A 26,317-nucleotide genomic window follows, 5' to 3' on the forward strand; every position below is an offset into this window, starting at 1 on the left:
GCCACAGCATCCTAGGACCGGGGTTGGGTTCAATACTTTCCCGGATCTGGAGCGTAGTCCTGCTGCAAGGAGCTGCTCCGAGGATGAAAAATATGGTATTTTTTATTACCTATAATACGCTTTAGTGATCTGATGATCGGAATGAAAGTTTAAAGAAAGTAATTTAAAAAAAAACGCGTTGCCGGTTCTTCTATTCATACAAACCTTTCAAAACATGTGCTCTGAAAAAAAAGAACAAATTTGATATAAAAAAATGTTTTATCTTACGGCTAAATACATCCAACTCGGTGTTTACATACCACAACCACAATGAAGAAAAGCTTAACCCGAAACCGAATTAACGACACTTGCAAAAAAAAAAAAAAACCCCTGCATCGAATAATAACTTTAAATTATAAAAGAAACGTTTTTAGTGATATGATTGCTTACTAGAAGGCTTCAATGTATAATCTTACAAAGCATAACTATATTTAAATATAAAATGTCTTTTTTCCCACAAACACACACACACACAGACAATTTTAACAAATTTTACAGGCTCAACTCTTATCTACTAATATATTTATTTTAAACTTAATTTAATAATTATTACTTGAAATTTATTTATCTACATTTAAAATAAAATTTCCCTATTAAATAAAACGAAAATCTTATGATAACTACCTAATTATATTAGGGTGCCCGTTATTTGACACTTAGACTTTTCTCTGAATCTCTCTTACAGCTTGCTGTTGACACTAGTCACAGGTATTCCCAAACGAAAGAAACAAGTTTTTATAGTTCACAACGGAGCGTGAAAAGTTATATCCGATATTAAACAACAAAATCAAAAGAGTAACAAATGATAATTTTAAGTAGAGTTAGGGGGCTTAGAATATACCCGAGGCAGGTATGCGTGTCGTAGAAGGCGACTAAAATACTCAAATGATTCAAAGGCTAATGGTGCTTGTTACCAGAAGGTACCGGCAAACGACCATCAGCATCGTTAACACTGCCCAAAACTTTCGCGGTTTTACTTTATCGCTACAACAACAATAACAAGGGCGTTGAACTTCTAAGCATAGGTTTTAATTTTCAAATCGAGAAAAAATAATGTTTCACATTGCTGACGACGAATAACGACGACTATGGCATTGACAACGAAGTTACCATATTCAAAAGGAAAATGAAATATGCAAAGACCAAACAAAATGAGACCAACTGCTGAACTGTGTACAATAAATGACTGTTAGTCGTCAGCCATAGCTTTTTGCACGAAATTTAGCTGTTGCTGCTTATAACAATAACACAACAATAACACCAACATGCGTCGTATTACACTAAGGCCCGGTTCTGCAGTACAAGTTCAACTCAGTTTGTCAGTTAAACTATGCTTAGACTTATTTTGCAGTTTTTCAGTCTACTTTAACTCAAGTTTAACCTGAGCTTAAGCGGCCGATCTGGCAGGGTTAAGCTCTAGTTAACCTATCAGTGATTTTCGTTCGTTCGAAATGGCGACGAATATACCCAACAAGCATTTGGGCTTGAGTACCATTAGATGTCATATTGATAACTAGGCATACTTCTAAAATCTCAAGAGTTGTTTCAAAACAGTGGTTCAATTCGAGAATCACAGCGTACTCAGCAAAGAGGGAATTTTTTTATAAAGCAAAAAATGCTATTACTTAAGTTGAAAAAATTTAATTCCCAACTTGTGGTTCTCTAACTGGACTCAAGTGTAAGATTCCATATTACAGTGTTTTCACGAAAATAAAATGAAATATATGTAATTTAAAAATTAAATAAATGTGAGGCGTTATAACCTCCGAAGAGATTTTAGGCTGAGCTTATCTTCCAATTTGCGTCGTGCTGCTTTATAATTTTTTCCTGCAAATTGGCGGGACGTGACCTACTTCTTTAATTCCAACTCCGAACGGCATCTGCAAGGCATACGAGTTTTCACTAAGAGCTTTTCATGGCAGAAATACTCTCGGAGTGCTTGCCAAACACTGCCGAGGGGCGACCCCGCTTAGAAAAATTTTCTACTAGTTTCTAAAACTTTGATGTTGCTTTGCCCGGGGCGTGAACCCAGGATCTTCGGTGTGGTAGACGGAGCACCATCACACCACGGCGGCCATATATATAATTAATTTTTGATTAATTGCGATTCATTACTGCTATCAATCAGGTGTTTATTTCTCACAATAAACAGCTGTTGGTTTTGGGTGGTACCACCTTGGAGATTTTTTTCAACTCCACCTCAACTCGATATGCAATGTAGGATATCAACTGTGAAAATGTGTTGAATATTCATTTGAGAACTGTACATTTCTCAAAATCTCTCGAAATTAGGATAATAATTGGAAAATATTAATGACGGTGGAGATCAACGCGAAAACTTTTCGCGGGTTCGAATCGAGCTCAAGGCCTAACAATAATTTTTTATCATTATTATTGTTATGATACATTTTTTCTTAATTGAAAAAATTTTTAAATTAGAATAGAAGAAAGAAAAAATTTTTAGACAACTGTCAAAGCTCGTTGTATAGATCCATTTCGGGAACTGCTAAATTCCTTCATCGGCAACGTTTAGGCGCCGATCTATACAACGAGCTTTGACAGTTGTCTAACAATTTTTTCTTTCTTCTATTCTAATTTAAAAATTTTTTCAATTAAGAAAAAATGTATCATAACAATAACAATGATAAAAAATTATTGTTAGGCCTTGAGCTCGATTCGAACCCGCGATCTTACAAATCAGTAGGCCGATATAACAACAAAAATCGAAAACTTTTAATTTTACAAAATTTCTCAAAGGTTGGATAGTGATTGGAGAATGAAGTTGAATATCAACTCGGGAACTATCTGGTTTAAGAATAATTAAATAATGATGTTGGGTATAACTTCCGGAACTAGATACATATATATTCCGCTGGAAAACTTTTTTTGCATGTTTGTTGGGTAAACAAAATCCAGCTGTTGTTTATCTACAAATTATATAGATAATAAAACAACCAATGTTGCCGCACAAAAAAGCATATCATCGCAAAAGCCGGTCTTAAACTGTGACTGAAAAACTGCTCAGTAGTATAACTGGAGTTTAAATTTGACTAGAATTTAAGCAAACTTAGTTTAAGTTTTCTTAAACAACTACTGAAAAACCGGGCCTAAGTTGGTATTGTTTTTATAAGCAGCAAAAGCTAAATTTCATGCAAAGAACTATACATAGCTGTCGACTTATAGTCGCTCGTTGTCGCCAGTTCAGCAGATGGTTTAATTTAAGTGCTTCCATCTTTTAATTTCAGTTTACATGTGGCTAGTTCGTGGTAAATGCAATGGTCGCTGTTACACCATATCCAAACTAAACAAAAAACAATGTTTTGTTTTAATGTTTTTTACATGGTTAGGCGATTGAAGTGTAACCAACTTTACATTAGTACATCAACCAATGAAAGCCGTTTATATTTCTTACGAATTCATACTGCTAAATATAGAAGTCTAGAACTACAGTCAATGTTATCTTCTTTTCAAAGCTCTCGCGTATCACCTAAGAACTTCAGACCGATCATTAGCTGGTCGCTTAACGTTCACACATTACAACATGTCAGAAAATATCCAAGGAAATGGGACTCATTTGATCAAAATGAAGCTTAATATTGTCATTGATAAGACCCTCTTCTACTCTAGGCGGTAATAGTTAACGAGTTTCTTATGGTCCTCGAAGCCAGTGCTTGCCTAAACAGATAATTTGCTTACCCTTCTCAGTGATAAACTTAACTACTTATTAACTTAATTGGCACTTTACTTTTTCAATGCTTTCGTTGGCCAAAAAGTGGCGCCACTCGCTGTTTCGTTGGGCTAACTGCAGCCAATTGGTAACACCACGTGAGTTTAAATCGGCTTCCCGATAAGTGACTTTTAGAGCAAGGTTTTAGTTGAAAGTTCCGTTTATTAGCAAGAGTGATTCCAAAGTTGTTCCAAAGTTCATGATGGGCTTCAATCTTTCGCACAATACGCTTACAGGAACCTCTTTATTGTGAACTGGAAAGATAACACTTAGATGCCGCTCGTCCGGCATGCACTCATCCGACCGAAGTTGGCATAGAAGTTGATGCATGCACCTTACCAATCTTTCGCCATCATATTTGAATAACTACGCAGGCAATCCATCAGCGCCCGCGGACTTTTTATTTTTTAATCTGGTTATTGATATTCTGACTTTGTCATAGTTGTTAACTACATATATTTTGTAGGACTTTTTGGACACGATAGCTCCTTGGTCAGACTCATGTGGACTGGCTGACAGCAGTGGTCAAACACAGATAGTTAGTTTTACGAGGAGATATAAGTTTCTCGCTTTTAGGTCTCCCTCCATTGGGAAGTAACGCTGATACTATTCGATAGGCTTAAATATGTATGTACCTACGGTTTATTTTCAGCACCAGCGCTTCTAGATGTACAATGTGAAGGGTGGGACTAAGAAAGCTTAGGTTACTTTCTTTTATTGCAGCAGGGAGTTGGAGCTGGGGGCTCTTGCCAATGGTTGCATACACCTATTTTATGAAATGGTAGCTAAGCCGATGCTTTTCTATAGGCTGGTGGAATACACTGGATATGGCGAGCATTACCAAATGTGAGTGTCTCTGCAACGGACTGCACTGGTGTCCACAGAGAAAAGACAGTAATGCTCACATACTCATTTTTAGTAACTTTAAGCCAATAAATATGTGTGATTACAATTTAATTAATAACTAAATAAATACTCATTTTATATTAGCACTGATAGAACCATCAAGGTATCAATTTAATGTTTACTTGAAAAATCTTATATTTCCCAACTTCACTTTTTACACTTTACTGCCTTTATGCTATGGACGGCTATGCACTGGTGGGCACAATGGGAATGGAAGCTGCTGGGCGTTTGGTGGTATGGCTTCGTGATATTGGTAATAGACCTTCTGACCATGGCACACCACCATTTTTACCAGCTGCGGTCTTTTTGCAGGTACGATAGACTAAGAATTGTGTGCTCGACAACGTAGGTCGCAAATTTAAATTATACACTTCACTGTAGAGCCTTCATTGATGAATTCACTGCGATTGAGGAGGCGATGGATCGCATGCAATTCCTTGCTATTGCGGATACATCTAATCGGATAGTTAAGAATTTATTAAAGCTTTTAGCTCAATTTTGATGAGTTCGAAGGCGATCTGTGCCTGTTACCTTTTCTCACTTATTTGAACTGTTTCATGATTGCAATGATTTACGTACCGGACAAAAGCAATATCCACGCTATCTGTCACGGAGATCTCACACATATATATAACTGAGTGTCATGTAGTGGGCTGTATGGAATTCGTAGTTAGGGTCTCAAAACAACTAAGCAAATGATAGGTTGATACTACCTCTTCCAGTGGGGATAGGTTCTTCAGGGCAGGGGGTTCGCTAAAATGATTGGCTTCACAAAGTATTATCTATCAGTGGATATTCGGGTTGTGAAAGGGCTATCCAATAGGAGAGTATGCAGAAAATCTTACTCTACTGGACTGTTTCAGCGATGATGATAACGTGGAATCAGCGAGTCACTGTCCAACTTATGCTAGGGGTTTAAAATCAACATGAGAAATAAGGGACACCCTAATACGAATACATATATATAATTTTGTGTATGTAAAACTATAAGGCGCAGAACTACATATACATCGCTTCTGGATGTATATTATTCGTTTTAATTAGTCTTGGTATAAACTATACTTTCAGTTGCAGGAAATGTAGGTGTTTTGTTATTTTACTGATTTTTCTCGCGTTTAAATCTAAATTAGCGATAATATCTGCAAATAAAGTTCAGAAAAGAGCAAAAACGAAAGAATAAGAATGAAAATATTGTCAGTTAAGTATGTACTACTTAAGTAGCTAAAGGGCATACTAATTTAATGCTTAATTTAAAAACTAAAATATTCTAAGGCTTATTCAATTTTTTTTTTTCGCAATTATGTAGATATTTAATTTCAGGAAGAGGTATATTTTATTTGAGAAAAAGAGAGTTGACTCTTTGCACATTTTGTGTCTGAGGTTAGTTTCAGCGCCTTAATCCTTTTTTTGTATTACTTGGTGGCGGAGGCTTACGATATTTAATTGAAATTCAAATTAGTAATATAAAAAAAAAAATTAAATGAAATGCAAAAAAAAAAAAAAAACAAAAATCCCGAAAGTCTAAAATGTTTTTAGTATTCGTAAAATTATATGCATAATTCTATATATTCGAAGCAATGAATAAGTTATTTCGGTTATTTTATTTGAAATTGTGTCTGTAATGAAAATCACCTGTAAAGCAGTTATCAGAAGATCTATTTTTGCTAAAAATGTTGTTGTCTGCAAATAGGTAATAAAAGTAGAGAACAAAAAAGAGAAAAATATTGTGTATTTTTAAAAATTGTAGCTTTAACGAAAATGTTACTAATTATACTACTTTTTTTTTAAATAGTTTAATAATGCTCGTTTCACACATCAGCTTAATTTATTTTTATTTACAGCACAATATTTGCAAATTTAAAAAATAAAAACAAAACGAAATCTCATTCTATATATTTTTAATCCAAATTTTGTGGAATATTTTCAAGCGCGTCCAAGAGAACTTGATGGGTAACATTGGACTTTTATCAGTGCGTTATTAGCAATGCTTCCGCTATTCACTAGTTTATCAATGTTATTTATATTGTAACGAATTTAGTGCAATTCCTCTTATTTGCAACCTTCTACTAACATTCGTATCGCTAAACTGTTAAATAAATAACTCCAATATTTATTAATGCAAAATGGCCTTTATTAAAGTACTTCACAATAACACTTATACTTCACAACCAATAGCTTGCTTAAATGGAACTGATTGTCGCGCCTCTACTGTTGCAGCCTTTTATACTCTGTGATTTCCTCGTTGCGTCTTCTAGGCGCTACTGCTATAAAATTACAACTACAGATGCACGTATATAGCTTCTCATATGCGCGGTTATTTGTGAGCGAAACCTCCACAATTATAATTGCATACTTTTGGGAGCATCTCAGATAAGATATCTGCATGTGTTTGTGCGTCTCTTTTCCGCTGCGTGTACGTATATATGTGTAGACATAATGATTGATCTATTGATGTGCATACAAGTCACTGCTTAGCATCGCCTTAGAGATGATAGTATCCCTTAGTGTTGCTAATATTCGTCACAATATGTATTTAATTAGCGAGGCAGGCTCATATTACTTTATACAACAAAACTTGAACACGGTGATGGAGGCATTGCTAATAACGCACTGAAAATACCTCACACAATTTGGATTAAAAAGTGAGAGCAATTTATGCAAGGGTCGGCTTTGAACTTCGTAATTTCGCGCCGAACCCGCTGAAAGTGGCAGATGCACGTGGTGGAAAGGCAAAGGCGCGACATATAGCAAAGAAGGAAGGAGTCGTGGTTGAAAATGTTCTCGGCTTGTACTGGCAGCTGTTTTATAACAAAACTTTAGTCAATTGTCGGCAGTTCTAATAAAGAGAAAGAGTAGGTGTTGGTACCAGCGTAATAAGAGGGCTTAGAATAATCGCGCGGCAGGTATGCCTGTCGTAAGAGGCGACTAAAATACCAAATTGATTCAAGGGGTTGTGCGGTGCAACCCTTTCACGGGTGATTTATAGCTTCTCCAACTCAATTGTCAACCTCACCTACCAGTGGCGAATCCTGTTTCTTTAGCAGCCGAGTGTCTACTGACCCCATGTTCTTTATGCAACAATGGGGTGGGGAGCGGTATAGCCTAGAAGGCTAAATGTGGTCATATTAAATCGTTCCTGAGATGGTCGGGCGTAAAACTTAATGGTGCTTTGCTTTATCCAGCAAAGGATAATCAATATCGATAATACTCTTTAAAACTTTTGGGAGTGTCATCGCTACAACAACAGCAACAACAAAAAAAGTTACAAAATAGCTACTAAGACTTAGGCGATGAACGAAAATTTGGACACGGGTAACATTGAATTGTGGTTTTGGGATTTGGTATCAACCTTACAGCGATACCAATTATAACCATATGTGGTAATTAGCTTTAAGCAGTTTTGACTGTGTGTGGAAACGTCGGCCAATATGTGGACACAAATAAGAGTTCACTTCACCGCAAAAGGTCCTTGCACAGTAAGGTTGCGAAACTTGGGTCTTAACGGAAGTTACTTAGGCAGAAATTAATTACGTAGTAAAAGAGTGATGGGGTGAGGATGAGAAAGACAACAAATTTTTGGAAGAAAAGAAGAATAATAAAAAGAGGGATTCAAAGAAGGAGGGCGAAATAAAAAAGGACCGAAAAGCAAGGACGAAGAAAAGGACAACTATAAAGGTTAAAGGGAGGCGATGATGAAAAATAAAGAGAGATAGAAGAAGGAGGTGAAGATCGAAAAAGAAAGGAGGGAGTGCACCGAAAGAAAAAAACTGGTAAAATCAACAAAGCAGAGTTGTTGTTCTTGAATTAACAGTTATTATGTAAAATTGATAGCATTATGGTTAATCCAACGGAATATTGTGTGACGACGACAAAATTGTTTGGTCATTTCAACCGAAGAAAAACTTTGTGATCAATAGTTAACAACATTCTGTAAAAATGACAGGATCTCAGTCAATCTAGCTGATCTTACTGTTAAAATAAAAATCTCTGTAATATCAACAGCCACTGTTATATTTGAAGAGTTTTTCGTTGGTATTTTAAGGGTGTTACTAATAACTGTTAGGTAACACACAGAAAACCTTGGGTTTAAGATCTGGAAAAAGCAATATAACCTGGTCTTTCCAGCAAAGGAGGGGGCATCCTCTTCGTATGCTTCCATAGGCGGATTCCGATAAAAATACTTCCTTAGCCGGAGCGTCATCTTTCCGTCGCCAACACGTAGTGGTCCATAAATCTCTGGAAGAACTTTTCCCTCGAACACTCCCAGAGCCGCTTCATCTGATGTTGTCATGGTCCATGCTTCTACCACATAGCAGGACGAGTAAGAAAAGTGACTTGTAGAGCTAGATTTTCGTTTGCCGAGAAAGGAATTTTCTTTTCAATTGCTAACATTAGACTTTGAAAAAAAAAAAAAATTGTTTAAGTGGGCGTGGTCGCAAACCGATTTTGCTAATTTTGAGTATATTAATAGCAGAACGAATTTTTCCATTTTTCTTTTTCCCGTCATAATATCAATCACATAACAAATTTCGTAACTTTATCCGTCTGTGGTATTAAAATATCGCATTTTTTCCAATATTCGATATCGAAAAAGTGGGCGGGGTAATCGTTCGATTTCGTGTCTGAGTCTAGATAAACCAGCGTGCCAAATTTCGTAAATTCTAAATCTAAATTTTTCTTAAGTTATGCTATTAACTGACGGATGGATGGACCAGGCTCAGTGTGGAGTGGGAACATATCTCCAATCTTGGCTGCTAGTTCGACAACGTCTTTTCTAAAAATACTTTCCCCAAAACACTCTATCTCAGAATTTGCTTCAGAAACATCATATCTCAGTATGTTTTTCCACCAGAGGAACCCCCCAAGGCGGGGTGTTATCGCCTCTTCTCTGGATATTGGTAGTCAACGAAATTCTTGAAATCTGTAGGAGAAAAGGAAGAAAGGTAGTTGCGTACGCCGATGACTTAGTGATTCTGATCACAGCAAATTCTTGCCAACTATCAGCGAACTCATGAAATCGGCACTTTGCGACATTTCGCGATGGGCAGGGCAAAATGGGCTGGGGGTAAACCCAACAAAAACCGAACTTGTGCTGTTCACGAAAAAGATAAAGATACCCTCCTTTAACTTACCGGGGCTAAACGGCACAACGTTAAACCTATCTTCAGACGCGAAATATCTTGGAACTATACTCGATTCCAAGTTAAGCTGGAGAGGGAACGTTGAATTGAGATCAAAAAAAGCTATAGCAGCATACTACGCCTTCAAAAGGGCTTTTGGGCGGAACTGGGGACTGGCACCACATGGCATTCATGGCACGTACAGCACAGTCATTCGACCGATACTAACATATGGAGCTCTAGTCTGGTGGAAGACGCTAGACAAAAAGAGAAATCAACAGGGGATCGGGAAGGTACAAAGGCTGGCATGCCTAGGAATCTCAAGCGTCGTGAGCAGCACACCTCAGGAAGCGCTAAATGTAATCTTTCACTTGACGCCTCTACAAGTCTTTGTGTAGGGATTAGCCGCTAGAGGAGCTCTACGACTAAGACAATTAAACGGAATAATAACCAACCTAACATCCAGAACAGACCACATCACAGGGGTTTTAGACTTCCAGGTTCAGAACATACGATATCCTTCAAGAGAGGAATGGGAAATAGGCCTAGACAACGGCAAGGGCATCACAATATACACCGACGGCTCAAAAATGGAAAAGGGAAATCGAGCTGGGATGTCCTCAACACATCTACAGCTAAGGCAATCATTTCAACTTCCTGACGCATGCAGTGTATTCCAAGCCGAGGTCTATGCCATAGACAGAGCGGCAAAGCTGCTCCAAGATAGTGCGGTCTCCAACACCGACGTAACAATCTTTGTTGACAGCCAATCCAGCGTAAGGGCATTAGAGTCCAACATGATAAAATGGGACATCGTGCGGAGGTGTAGAGCCTCTCTGGCTTCTATAAGTCATCTCAATGTCTCCCTTTGCTGGGTCCCTAGGCACAGCGGCATTGAAGGGAATGAACTCGCGGATGAGAAAGGTTCCGATCTAGACATAAGTCCGTCCGACCGCCGCTGAGTTATCTCCTAGGGAGAATCGACGAATATGAGAACTGGGCAACGGACTTGCTATGTACCAATAGGGTTGACTGCGAAGTCTCAGGGTCCCTATGGCCATGCTTGGATAGGAAAGGCACCAGGTTCCTTCTCAAACTGAACAAATCTGCGGTGAGAGTACTCACGGGTGTCATCACAGGTCATTGTGCTATCGCACCAATGCTCCGACGGCGGCGAATACCAAAAAGCTCCCTCTGCAGAAGCTGTCAGGATGAGGAGAAAGAGGATTCGATATACCACTTTCTTTGCCGATGCCCGGCGCTTCAAAGAAGAAGGCTCAGATTTCTGGGCTCACGCTTCTTCGACAGCCTGGAAGAGGTTGGAAAGGTAGACGTCTCGCTTCTTCTTGGGTTCATCAGGGAAAGCAAGTGGTTCGCTAAGGACCACTAAGAGGTAATAGGGCTAAACGAATTTGCCGCCACCCTGTACTTACTGAGGGCACTCACAATGGACAAAAATGTCTCCGAATGGAAATGTGGGTAACACCCACGCACGCCCTCTTAACCTAACCTAACCTAACCTAAGAAACTCCGAGTTAGGGTGTTCTTCGGCCGAGTCCTGAGTAAGGGCGTTTTTGGAACAAACTCAGAAATTGGCCATTATTTAAAAGTTTGCTAAGATGGACGTTTGTGAAACGCCAACCGAGATATCACCATTCCATCAGCAGAGTTGGGGTACTGTATTAATGCTCAACCTTCACTCACAGTTAAGTGGTATTACAAAAAATATCAGCCTCACTCAGCTATAGTGATAGTGAAACTGACAAGAGTATATTAATTTTGATTGGATAACGGTTGGTTGTACAGGTATAAAGGAATCGAGATAGATATAGACTTCCATATATTAAAATCTTCAGTATCGACAAAAATTTGATTGAGACATTTCCGTCGGTCCGTCCTTCTGTCCGTTAACTCGATAACTTGAGTAAATTTTGAGGTATCTTGACGAAATTTGGTATGTAGGTTCCTGGGCACTCATCGCAGATCGCTATTTAAAATGAAGATATCAGACTATAACCATGCCGACTTTTTCGATATCGAAATTGCGATCATTACCAAAAACGGATAAAGCGATGAAACTTGGTTGGTGGGTTGACCTTGTGACGCAGAATAGAAAATTAGTAAAATTTTGGACAATGGGCGTGGCACCGCCCACTTTTAAAAGAAGGTAATTTAAAAGTTTTGCAAGCTATAATTTGCTGTTGAAGGTATCATAATGAAATTTGGCAGGAACGTTACTACTGTTACTATATATGTGCTAAATAAAAATTTGCAAAATCGGATGAAGAACACGCCCAATTTTAAAAAAAATTTTAAAAGTCAAATTTTAACAAAAAATTCAATACAGTATATAAGTAAATTATGTCAACATTCAGCTCCAGTAACGATATGGTGCAACAAAAAACAAAAAAAAAGAGAATTTCAAAATGGGCGTGGCTCCGCCCTTTTTAATTTAATTTGTCTAGAATACTTTTAATGCCATAAGTCGAACAAAAATTTACCAATCATTGTGAAATTTGGTAGGGTCTTAGATTCTAGGACGATAACTGTTTTCTGTGAAAATGGGCGAAATTGGTTGAAGCTACGCCGAGGTTTTATACACAGTCGACCGTCTGTCCTTCCGCTTGGCCGTTACACGATAACTTGAGCAAAAATTGATATATCTCTACTAAACTTAGTTCACTTATTTATCTCAACTCACTTTATCTTTGTATAAAAAATGGTCGAAATCCGACTATCACTATGCCATAATTCTATACCAAATACGAAAAAGGATGAAACGTGGTAATTGAATTGGTTTATTGACGGAAAATATAACTTTAGAAAAAACTTTATAAAATGGGTTTGACATCTACCAAATTACGTAGAAGAAAATCAAAAAGTTCTGCAGGGCGAAATCAAAAGCCCTTGGAATCTTGGCAGGAATACTGTTCGTGGTATTACATATATCAATAAATTAGCGGTACCCGGCAAATGATGTTCTGGGTCGCCCTGGTCCACATTTTGGATGTATATCTCGAAAACGCCTTCACACATTCAACTAAGGGCCACACCCTTTTAAAACCGTCATTAATACCTTTAATTTTATACCCATATCGTACAAACACATTTTAGAGTCACCCCTGGTCCACCTTTATGGCGTTATCTTGAAAAGGCGTCCGTTTATAGAACTAAGGCCCACTCCCTTTTAAAATACTCATTACCACCTTTTATTTGATACCCTTATCGTACAAACACATTCCAGAGTCACCCTTGGTCCACCTTTATGACGGTATTTGGAAAAGGCGTCCACCTATAGAACTAAGGATCACTCCCTCTTAAAATACTCATTACCACCTTTTATTTGATACTCATACCGTACAAACACATTCTAGGGTCACGCCTGGTCCACCGTTATGGCGATATCCCGAAATGGCGTCTACCTATAGAACTATGGCCCACTCCCTTTTAAAATACTCTTTAATACCTTCCATTTGATACCCATGTCATACAAACACATTCCAGGGTTACCCTAGATTCATTTTCCTACTTGGTGATTTTCCCTTATTTTGTGTCCAAAGCTCTCAGCTGAGTATGTAATGTTCGCGTTACACCCGAACTTAGCCTTCCTTACTTGTTGTTTACTAAAATTTAAAAGCTGGTAGTGAAAATATTTTCCACGTCAGCTTTCTGCAAAAAAGTATTTCTTCACTCATTTGAGTAGAGCATAGAAAGCTTCCAATAATTTTATTTTATTTTTTTTTTTTGTCACACAGCTGAGTGGTAGTGATAAAATAATATGACTTCAATTAATTTTGTTAGTCGTAGTGGAGAAAGACGGCACTATTACTAAGCTGGAAAAAATAATGCGCACTAAAATTTTTCCAATATAGTGCTAACCAACTATGCTTCTCAGCGGTCGATATCTAATACAGTGGTGCGCAATGCCGGCAGAGCTTCGAATACAAAACGTTTTTTTGTAGTAGTATGTGTCTAAATGTTTACTGCTTAAAGTACAAGCTAAAACTGATCGACTGCTTGCTTTACTGAATTTCTGTAGCTGCGCTCACACGACATGTAGGTGAGTGCCGAATAGTTTTCCGAAGCTCTCGAGTGCACCACTGGTCTAAAACTACAAAGGGCCTAAGAACGTTCTGGGAACCACGGAAACACCTTATATCTTCACCTAGAAAGAGGGAACAAACAAAATTAAGTTCTCATAAAACAAAAATTTTTCACGTGAATCGAGCATTATTATAATGCTAAGCCATAAAAATTTCAAAATGCAATTCAAAATGCTGAAAATGAATGAGAATATGAGGATACAAACCATAATGTAGATATGTATGCATGTATGTATGAAAAAAATAAAAAAAATTGCGCTAAAGCTAAAAACTAAATATGTAAATTGTTTGGATTGCTTGAAAGTGTCATATAAGTTACATACATTCACAATTTATACTTAGCTGTAATGAATTCTCAACGACTGCCAATTTACCACAATATGCTTGACGCAAAAGGAATTTTGCATTTTGTATTTCGAGTAAGAAAAAGTAAACCAAATTGTTAAATTTTTTTGCAAATCAATTTAGTTTGCTTAAATCCAAACTTTATTTATTTCTTAATTTCTTTTCATTTTTATTTTGCTTTTAAAGTAAACTAGGTTTTGTTTTTTGAATTTTTAATTGAATAATTTTTTTTAGTTTTTTTAAACTTAAAACAAATTTGGTTGCACGCTTTTATGCACACATACTTATCTATATGTTTTTATTTATCTATATTTTACAATTTCATAAATAAATTTAACATTTGTCCCTAACTTAAACATTAAAATTAATAATTGTATTAATATCTATTCAAATGTGAGTTAAGCATTATATGTTTTTGTTTTTAGTAATATTTACTTATTTTTTTCTTTTTATTTTTTGCTTACAAATTTAATTTATGCAATTAACTAAAATTAATTTAGACCTTATTGTGAGATTCGTGTTCATCAATCAAATTAAATTGAATACAAAATCTGTATGCACTCATGTTTCATCCGGTTTGTTTCCTGCAATTTTTGTGAATTTTACATTTTTTTCATGATTTACTATTTAACTTACTTACAAAGCTAACGTATATATTTATATCAGAGATGCACAACCACAGCAGAGCTTCTAGCACAAAGGCCAGAGTTTTTTTTTGTAGTCGTGTGTCTGTATAAGGGGATAAGTAAATAAAGTTTCAGCATAACATTTTCGCACGGCATGTTTACTGCTTGAAGCACAAGCGAAAACTGATTCAATGCTTGCTTTGCTGTAACTCAATCGCTGCGCTCACACGACATGTGTAGATGAATACCGAATAGTTTTACGTTGCTCTACGAAGCTCTCGAGTGCACCACTGATTTATATACATACATATATATAGGCATGTATATGTATGCCTATTAGGATGGTTACAAGATATATGGTGAATTTTAATTTTTGTTCTATCTTTCGGGGCACCCTCCTAAAATATGCTAATAGTTCAGAAAATGATTATTGCAAAGTTTCAGGCCAATCCGATAATGTTAAAAGGTTCCTGATTGATGTCAAAGAAAAATTTTGAGTGTTTCGTCAGTAAAAGTGAAACCATTTATGCCAGGAAATTGACTCGTATGCCACTGAATATTGTAATGTCCATAGACGTTTCTATGGAAATTAAAAATTAGGGATATCCACTATGACCTGATCTGATAAATGCTAAATACCGCTAAAAATAACCCTTTTATAAAAATATTATTAAGATCAAAATCAATACAAATCAAATACCTATCGAATGGTGTACGAGTCAAGTTCCTGGCATAAATGGTTTCACTTTTACTGACGAAACACAAACAATTCTGAAAAATCGCTGTTTTTCCTAACTTTGACCTCAATGAGGCACATGTTTACATTATCGGTTTGGCCTGAAACTTTGTATGTATCATTTTCTAATCTATTGGTATATTTTATGGGGGTGCCCCAGCGGAAAATCGAAAATTGATTTCTTGTGACCACCCTAATGTCTATACCTAAGTATACAAGTCAGTGTATTTTTTGCATGCATTTGCATTTACGTTCCTTCTTATCAACCATCAACATTCAATTTTATTTTATTAACTAATTTTAACTAGTTTGCATGCTATTTTTTTTATATTTAATTTCTAAGCTAATTTTTGTTTAATTTTAGTACTTTTTAAATTCACAACAGTTAACAGTTCTTTAGAAATGGTTCTTTCACTTTCGTTTTATCTCAATTTTGCTTAATCCATGCAACTTATTAGTTCAATATACATTTTTTTTGCTATATCATTTTTTTCCATTTTTTTGTAATTTTTTTCATTTTCAATTGCAATTATAATAAAACATATTTTAATTTTTTTTTATTTTTTTGTATGTGCTTCGCAACAAACAAATTAGAGTGCTTTTCTTATATGTGTGAACATATGTATGTGTTGTGGTTTAGCTATAATTTTATATTGTGCATATGTGGAAATATATTAACTTATTCTTTTGTTTCGGTATGTGGGTGTGCTTGTGCGTGTATTGGTTGCGAGTTATATACATTTACATATACATACTCTATAAAACTGTTTCAGAGCAACAAAAACGTAAGCATTTGGTCTAAAAAGTATTAATTTTTATATTATTCACTCAATGTGTGCAAATATTTGTATTGCGGTTTCAGGTCGAATTTTTTGATTTTTTATGTTCTAAGAAAAAAGAATAAAAAAAAAACAGTTCTAAAAACTATTTCACTAAAACATACCTAGGTTGGGAAATATCAAAAGATTTAAGAAACGAACTTAATTGCCTCTGTGTACTTAGTATCAGTGATGCCACATTCGCTGGATTTCGTTAGATTTTCCAACAAAAAATTTTGCTAAAAAAAATGGCGGAGAAGATGGGTCACTTGTATCGCAAACCCTATAGGCACATTAGCTTAACATCATATCTGCTCCAAACCGTTGAGAAGCTGATAGATGGGTACATAAAGTCCAACATGGGTGAAAACCTGTTCTCCACAACATAAGATGCGTACACCAAAGGAAATCGGTAGATACGGTACAGCATAGGGTGTTTACAAACATAGAGAAAGCCCTGGATCATAAGGAGTATACGTTAGGAATCTTCTAAGATATTGCCGGAGCTTTCAACAATGCATCTAAACGGGCGATTATGGATGGTCCTAATTACATTGAAGTACATCTAGCTATAACCAGATGAATCGGTTGCATTTTAACCGTGCACAAAATATTTAGGAATCATTCTAGACAGTGAGTTGTCGTAGAAGATTAACGTAGGGGAGAAAGTGAAGAAGGCTTCGACGACACTCTATGCATGTTAAAGGACAGTGGGGGTGTACGTAGAATCTAAGAACAAAGAACATAGCGTTTACAAATGCAGCGAGATCCAGTGCCTTGGTTGACGCAAGATTGGCGCAAACCACAGAAGAGATGCTACATGTGAACACCAATGGTTCCAAAGTAATATAAAAAAGTAAAATCTGCGGTATACTGTGCTGATCTGAAACAGATTCTGCAAGCTGCCACATCACTGTAGTGTTTTTCAGGCGGAAATAGTAGCCGCTATGAAAGCAGTAAAAACACTGCAAGAAAACAGCTTGAACTACGTGATGTATATTGGAACGATTTTCCGTTATCCCTTGTCAAATTTGAACTACAGCCGTGCAGACCAAGGCCAAGCAGCAAATAAGGCAATAATCTCTCATAGCACAGTATCTGCAAGTGTTGTACGGTATAAGCAGTCCCTGAAAATAATCGTGTTAGGTAGAAGCTTACGTCTATATTGGATCCCAAGGCATATGGGAATAGATGGGAAAGAAAAGGCGGATTAGCTAGCTAAAAAAGGCGCATCTCTCCATACTTACTCCCAAGATGTTCCAATGAGATTAATAAAGGCAAGAGCTGTACACGGTCGACCAAGCGGAAAAGGCGTGAACGCAAGCGCGGGGCTGTAAACGGTCGAAAATCATGCGTAGGTCTTATAAACTTAGACTAACAAAGTTACTCCTATCATTAAATAGAGAGGACTGTATACTCATGACGGGCATCCGGATTGGAGACTGGCCTCTTGCGTAACATGGTTTTAAATTAGGCTGGGTCTGTAATAGCAGATGTAGAAACGATCGAGCACATTTTCTGCTCCTGCCACCTACGCACAGCTATCAGATCTGGAAGTAGCAAGTGGCAAAGGTTTTGTAGGACCTACTATTTGCCAAGAGAATGAATTTATTTTATAACATAGGTCATTCAGTGTATATGAGGTCCCCACGAAGTGTCCAGTTCAACCTAACCTAATCTAGCCACCTATATTTTATACTTCATTTGTGTTGTATTTAACATATAATCATCTTTGATAACATTTTGAAACTACTTGAATAACTAGTTGGAGAGAAATTAGTTAAAATTTGATTCAAAGTCAAGTCCAAATGTCCTACCCGTCATTTTGGAAACCACCCCATACTCCTCTTAAAAAAAAAAATAGCTAGAATTTATATGCATGTACGAGCAGGGCCGTCTTTAGCGATGGACGACCGAATGAGCCACAGCGCAGGGGCCCACGAAGCCCAAATACTAAGATGTAAGACATGTTTTCGAAGTGTGCAGGTGCCCTCACATCCTTAACCCGGCATTGTACATATCTAATATATATATATATATATATATATATATATGTAAAAGTATATATGTATGCATACCAATGTTAAATATAAATATGTTATTGTTTTAGAATACCATGCTATTGCATTATTTGCTTTTGTATGTAGTTAGTATAGTGTTAAGGTTTATACAAATTTTTTGCTACTTAAGTTTAGTATTTAAATCTATTTTGTTTCTTATTTCTTTAAAGTTCATACATACATTAAGTACAAACATTCATTGCAAAAATTTGTTATAAATTCTTGTTTCTTTTCCAATAAATTATCAATTACATACATACAATCAGTTTTATTAACAAAGTTTTGGATTTGTTGTTTTTACAATTTTTTTGTTTTTTTGTTTTTGCAACACAAATGGTCGTCATTTTTATTGTTGCGCGTATGTATTTAAATTGACATTTTTAAATTAAGTAACAGTACATTTTAGGTTTATTTTGCTAAAACTAATTTTATTCGTTTGCGTTCAGTATTTTTGTTTTATATTTTATAGATTACTATATACATCTCATTTCACTCAGTGATTATTACTGATTATATTTTATAAATGCCTCTCGCTTGCACACTTACTACATATTTTGTGGGAGCCAATCAGATGTGTCTTTTTTTTTTTTTTTTTTTTATGATGAATAAAATATACTTTTGTATTTTATTTATTTACATACATGTTCACTGAAAGAAAAGAACTTGTAAAATCAACCGAACCGCACAAATTTTTGATTCTGAACTACTCGTTTAACAATCAAGTAAAAAGAAAAAATTCACCACGACCTTGTTAAAAAAATATGAATAAAAAATGTGTTTCTAAAGGTTTTGGAATACTGATTTTTCCAGGCCTTGATCGCATAGCTTTGCTATGTTCACTAAAAATTTTTAACGTCACTCTAAGAAAACCAACGTTAACTGTTAAAATAACATATTTCGGTCAACATTACAATAACAGTGACTGTTGATATAACAGAGATTTCTGTGGTACTACAGACACGATAACAAAGATGTGAGTGCTGTGAGTGTAAGCTTCCCTCTAAAAATAGTGTTTGCATTTGCATAATATTGACAGTAGTTCGAAGTAGAAATTACTAATGAAATCTTTTAACAGAAAAATCAGTGAGGTTGGTTGATAATCTGCCATTCTTGCAAAATAGTGTTAACTTGAAAACAATATTTTTTCTTCTGTTGAAACCACCAAATATATTTGTTTTCTTGACAAAAAACTCGGTTGAATTAACCGTAAGGCGACACATTTTACTGATTTTTGGTAAACTCAAGAACAACAGACCTAATTTGTTATTTTTCGAACTTCCTTTCTTTTGGTGTTAAATGATCATACTTTTCCAAATTATCATCTTCAGTGTAAGTTTTCAAAATATTACACTGAAAATGTAGAAATATAGAATAGAAGACGACCATAACCCGTTTGTCTTCAAAACAACTTTGGCAAAGGAGTTCAGAAAATTTTTGCTTATGTTATTGAAAAAAAAAAAAAATATAAAATTAAAATTATTAAAAATTTTATTCTGTGTCCCTAGTACCCACATTATATGTATATATTTTTTAAGGGTACATATTAGGGCGGGTCAAATTGTATGGGAAAAAAAACTTCAGGTGCACATCCAGTTTCTAAATCTATGGGTCATACTGAGTAATATTGTCCATGGGACTATAGGTCTTAAATGAATTTCGAGCCTCCCTAATTTTGTTAGAAAATATTTTTTTTTTTTTAGAAAATTTTATTATTATTTTTGTTAGAAAATATTTCAGGTTATTTAAAAATTGAATTTGCAATATGGAAAAGTAAGATATTCGTCGATTTTTGCAACAAATTCGTCGATTTTCTCCAAAAAGAAGCGATAAAATGCAAAAAATAGTAGGAAAGCGCCCTATAGCGACGAATATTTTCTTTTTCATATTGCAAATTCAATTTTTAAATAGCCCAAAATATTTTCTAACAAAAATAATAATAAAAATTAAAAAAAAATTATTTTCTAACAAAATTAGGGAGCCTCGAAATTTATTTCAGACCTATGGTCCCATGGGCAATATTACTCAGTATGACCCATAGATTCAGAAACTGGATGTGCCTTTTCAACAAAAAATTTTACCCACCCTAGTACATATACAGAAATAACTGTAAATTTTCTTACAATAGAGAAAGTAAACAAAGAGAGGCCTTTACCTTTATCTTTGAAATATCCAAGCTACAAAGAATTTTAGCTTTTCTTCTATTATGAAATAACAAATCGTACAACCAATTAATTATCGACGCATTTGAAGTTAAGTTAGGTTGAGTTAGGAGGGTGTTGCGTAGGCATTTCCCACACTGTTCAAATATGGCCACAAGGACCTTGAGAGCTCGCAATCATCCCGGTTGGTCCACATCAAGACCATTGCCCTAATCTCATATAACACAGCGGTGATCATACCGAGATGCCCGCCTCGCTTATATCCATTTCAGAACCTTTCCTGGCCATTTCATCTGCAAATTAATTCACTTCAATATCGCTGCGCTCTGTGACTCAGCACCCAGCAAAGGGTGATATTTAGGTGCCTTATGGATGCACCTCTGCACCATATTCGACTTTATCACGTTGGATTCGAATGTCTTTAAGGCGGTCTGGGCTTTTTGATAAATTTTATTTTGAACATGTTGACAGCAATGAAGCTTGTATTGTTGCCCAAGAGAACATTACATAAAATATTATTTTCAATTTGGTCAGTTTTTGATTTTGTCAAAGCAAACTTCCGGTAACCATATGAACTCTTTCAGTTCAATCTAACCAGCTCAACCTAACTCAGAAATAGCTGCTGCTATATCGAACACATAAATTTACACTAGGGATGTTACGTTGTCACGGTTCCCATGCTAAAATTCCGGAACTGCCGTTTGATTTAGGCTTACATTGGGCTCTCAATCATTTTTGAATAACTAAATTTGTTGCCTAATGAAAAGTCTCTCAAAAAATTACGATTTTCTAAGATATCGATCTACGCACCACCCAGCGAATCACACTTTCAATTTTAGATCTGTAGCTGACTGGCTGAATCACTCATGTCAATAAATGCCACTTTGGATTAGGTAGGCAATTGAAAAGTAAAGTCCTCTCTCGGCAAACGAAAATCATACTCTACAAGTCACTTATCGTACCTATCCTGCTATATGGTGCAGAAGCATGGACCATGACAACATCAGATGAAGCGGCTCTGGGAGTGTTCGAGAGAAAATATCTTCGAAAAATTTATGGACCTCTACGCGTTGGAGATGGCGTGTACCGAAGAAGATTTAACGATCAGCTGTACGAGCTCTACGTAGACATCAACATAGTCTAGCTAATTAAAACGCAGCGGCTGCGCTGGCTCTGTCATGTTATGCGAATAAGAGATGACGCTCCGACGAAGAGTGTTTTTATCGGAACCCGCCTATGGAAACAGAGGTAGAGGGCGGTCTCCACTCCGCTGGAAGGACCAGGTAGATACCGATTTAAGGCGGGTGGCAGAGAGAATAAGCGACTGGCGTGCCTTGCTGGACGGCCATAACCGTTTAATCGGTTAAGTGCCAATTAAATAAGCTGACCGTGTAGTTATTTATAAATCGATCACAAGATTTCAAATATGGTACGCATTTTCTAATTATCTCAAATCTTGCGCCACCTAGTGGAAATTTTGTCTTCCTTTAATGCATTGTCACGACGTCAAGAACAATGTGAAAGATTTCTAGTTGCTAGCTCAATGAGAAGTTACTTCAAAATCGAACACGCGATTCCACATACTTTGTACGCTCTGTATCCCGAACCTTGCCTCATCTATTCGAATTTTTTCCCCATTCTAGTAAAACTCTAAATTATGTTCCAAGTTTCGGGACCTTACGTTATAGGCAAGTTTCTCAAAGTTCAAATTCGATCGAGTTTTTTAAATATCACGATCGCGGCGTAACCTAGCGGCAGTTTTCCACACATGTTGCATTGTCACACAGTTCTAAAGCATGTTCCAAGTTTCAAGATTGTAGCTCTATTGAAAGTTAATACAAAGGAAGTAAAATACATTTGTCCCTCGCCATTGATTGGTACTTAACTGTTTATCAGATTTGACGTTAGTCAACCTTGCTTTGCGATAATTGATGTGAACAGGGAATACCAATTGAACATCAAAGGAGATCAGTTTTCATTTACCTATGTTTTCCAACTCAATGGAGGTGTGCTCCTCTCTCTGATTCCAAGCGCGTAAGTGTCGTTAGGAATACTTTCTGAAACAGATGTCTCCGCCAATTCGTATAACATTTCCAAGAGTCAGCAAAGCGTGGTTTTTATTCATCGAGAGTGGATTTTACTTCTCAGTCCAAAGTTATACCTGTTGTCAAGAATAGTTTTTTTTTCATTCCTGGACTGATATGCGAATTTACAGCTGTCAGAAGTGACGCGGCTGCCCAGGCGCAAGTGCCGTTAGACTTTTTAATAACAGCAACTATTTTTCCCTACCTTCGTTCACCGCAAGACCTTCTTTATTTGTAAGCTGTTATCATAGTTGCAGCTAATAAGGTTTAGATCTTTTCCAAGAATTATATTTTTGAAGATCAGGCATTGTCTGAAAGCTCGTTTGGTTTCGAGTTGCTCGGTTAATTCAACCTATTTTTTTTTTGTTAACAGCATATTGTTATTAAGTCATTACAATAGAATAAAAACGGTTGGATTCAAGTTAATACAATTCTGTAAAAACGACGAAATCACAATCAATCTAACTGATATTTCTGTTAAAAGTACTGATTACATTGGTAATTTCAACAGCGAACAACACTCAGTTTCACGCTAATTTTAAAGAGAAATTTACGTACACAGCGCTCAGTACTGTTTTCTTATGACCATGATTTCGCAACAGTATATGTCATATCAACTGCAATTTTACTGTTATTCTAATGTTTTTTGAACAACTTTCGTGTGTATTCTAAGGGTGATTGTTAATTTAACAGAGCTATAGCTTATATATAATGCTTTTTTTTTCTTGATTTGACTGTTGAAACAGGTAATTGAGAGTCAATAATTCGTGCTAAGTTGCTTCAACAACTACTTGCGATGGATAGAAATTTACAGAAATATTCATTGATGTGACCAACTTTTTTTTTTATGCTAGTGCAAAAAATTTTTTAAAAGATCGTAATATGACGAACCATTGAATTTGAAAAATAAACAAAACAACATTGGTGTCTCAAAGGTAGTGAAAAACGCAAACCAGTCTCTCAGTGGCACCTATTCAAGAACCGAAAGGAAAATCTCAGAAGATATTATGAAGGACGTCCTTCAGCGAAAAGTAAAATAAAAGAAATGAAAAGGAATGATGTCGTATCTGACAGTTGTTTTGGCCTTTTAAGGTTTTCTTTTGAATTCATCCGCACAACAACATTATTTAACTAAATTTCGTTCCCACAATTTCAATTTATGTTTTTTTACGAGATATTTCATGTACGTACATGTGATTCACTAATTTAGAAGGAGTCTTTAAGTTCTTTTCCTTTCCTTTGAATTCCATTTGCATTCCCTAACTACAATCAAGGTATCTATGTACATAAGGATGTGTGAGTGCGTATGTATGAACGTATTTACAACGCGATGTTAGAAATATAATGAAGCTTAATTGTAATTGGCGAATAAGTACGATTGGTATGTACACACAATTGTATGCTAATAAACTGATTTTTGCATGTACACAGATATAGTACATTAATGGGTTGTATGAGTGTATGTGTGCATAATTAGGAGTGAATGGGAGATGGCAGTTGGGGGGGGGGGGGGGGGGGGGTTTGAACTGGTTAAGTTCATATCTATGTATGTATATGTTCCTTTGATTAAGCGCATAACACAAAATTACTTTGCTTGCTCTCTTTTGGTTGTTTATTAAAATTCTTTTTTTCGAATTTTGCTTTATGCTAAGCAAAATTTAGTTGAGCTCTTTTTAGCCAGTGAATGTTTAGCTAGAATCTACAAAGAGGCGTGATCAACTTAAATGGAGACATGAATTTTAGTTACAAAATGTTTTTCTTGTTGTTGTGCGACGATATGTGTACACATACACTACGCGACAAAACAAATGATGCGCTGATTTAGAATCAGGGAGCGGAACAGTTATGAGTTACAGTGGAGTCTGGGTATAGTGAACCCCCGGTATAATGAACACCTCGATATAGTGAACGCTTAAAAATTTACATTGAGTACTGTAAATAGCGAACTATAGAAAACTCGAAATAGTGGACAAAGGTTTAAACGCAACGGCAAGCATAAACTGTTAAAAAAAAAACTTAAACAGAAATAAAGTCGTGTATTCCCCGAAATTTCTCATTTTATGTTTCTATTGGAAAAGCTGCTGCTATGTATTTGGTGCCAGTCTTTATTTGTCTCTTGTCGGGTGCAAAATGCTTCTGAGTGAATGTGTACTGTTTTATCTGTTTTTAAAAGTGTGTATGTGCTAATAAATTAAGTGTTATCATACCTGTGAGGAAATTCCTTCCATTAAATCAAATATTTGAAATTGCTCAAAAACTCGAGAAAGGTGCTAGTGTTTCATCCTTAGCAAAGATTTATAGTGTGGCCAAATCAACAGTTTCGGGAATAAAAAAATGCTCGTAGTGTTATATCCTACGAGGCAGTCGGAGCATCTAAAAGGAAGACTCCCGCATGGAGAAGATGTTATACAAGTGGTTTATAGCTCAACGAAACAAAAATTGTCCAGTTACTGGCGAAATGCTTAAGAAAAAAGCAAAGAAGCTGCACGCTGACTTTAAGGAAAAAGAAGGTAGCTTTCATGCCAGCGCCGGTTGGTCATCTGGATTTAAAACTCGCATTGTAATATGACTTTTAAAAGTGTGTGGCGAGAAACTTTCATCGGATATCCAGGCAACTATTCTCTTTAAGCATAAACTTAGAAACATTATTTACGAATTGAAGCTTTGCGATGACCAAGTATATAACGCAGACGAGACCGGCTTGTTTTGGAAAATGCTTCCTGAAAGAACGAATGGTAGCCAAACAGAAGAAACAGCTCTGGCGAGAAAAGAAGAAAAGGTCAGAATTACTTTTCTTGCATGTACAAATGCAACTGGTCAACATAAAGTCAAACCGTTAATAATTGGGCATGCCAAGAAACCGCGCTCTTTTAAGGCGTATGACATCCCGGTATACTATCGGAACTCTCAGAATGCATGGATGACTGCCAACATTTTCAGAGAATGGTTTCACCATTACTTCGTCCCTTAGGTACATTTATAATGCAACTCTCGACAGTTTTGCAGAGTATTTATTCGTTTTTAATTGATATTAGGTTCAAAAGTATTTACTACAGAAAGGATTACCACCCAAAGCAATCCTTTTGCTTGATAACGCCCCTTGCCATCCACCAGAAGATGAACTTAAAACTGCTGATGGATCCATATTCGTGATTTATATGCCTCCAAATGTAACTCCTTTAATTCAGCCTATGGATCAAAATGTGATTCGCTTAACTAAGCTGTATTACAAAAAGCATCTCCTGCTTTTAGCTGTACGAAAGGATGACATCACACAATTTCTTAAATATTTAACTTTAAAGGATGCTGTATCATTTTTATGCTTGCTTGGAATCAGCTGCAGGAAAATGTAATAGTAAAATGTTGGAAATTTTTTATATAATGCTTAAATACTACAGAAGAAAATGAAAGCGGGGATGAAGACGATGATATTCCTTTGAGTTTACTTCGCCAAAAGATATTGTAGGGAAAATGTAAAGAAGTTCATGATATACAGGGGCTGCTGTAAATTGTATTACCGGAGGTAATTTTATTCACCCTCTTGACAAGCACCTGTTAATTAAGTTTGTATGTGAACATTATTAGTTTTAGGAA

At 36.1% G+C, this 26,317-nt stretch overlaps 1 pseudogene; it reads left to right on the top strand.

The window, feature by feature from the left end:
• The first annotated feature begins 4,849 nt into the window (after positions 1–4,849).
• LOC137247759 (jerky protein homolog-like) lies at positions 4,850–26,282 on the top strand (annotated as a pseudogene).
• The last annotated feature ends 35 nt before the right edge of the window (positions 26,283–26,317 follow it).

The sequence above is a fragment of the Eurosta solidaginis genome, chromosome 4, assembly GCF_040869045.1.
Source record: "Eurosta solidaginis isolate ZX-2024a chromosome 4, ASM4086904v1, whole genome shotgun sequence".
In the NCBI taxonomy this organism is placed as follows: Eukaryota; Metazoa; Arthropoda; class Insecta; order Diptera; family Tephritidae; genus Eurosta; species Eurosta solidaginis.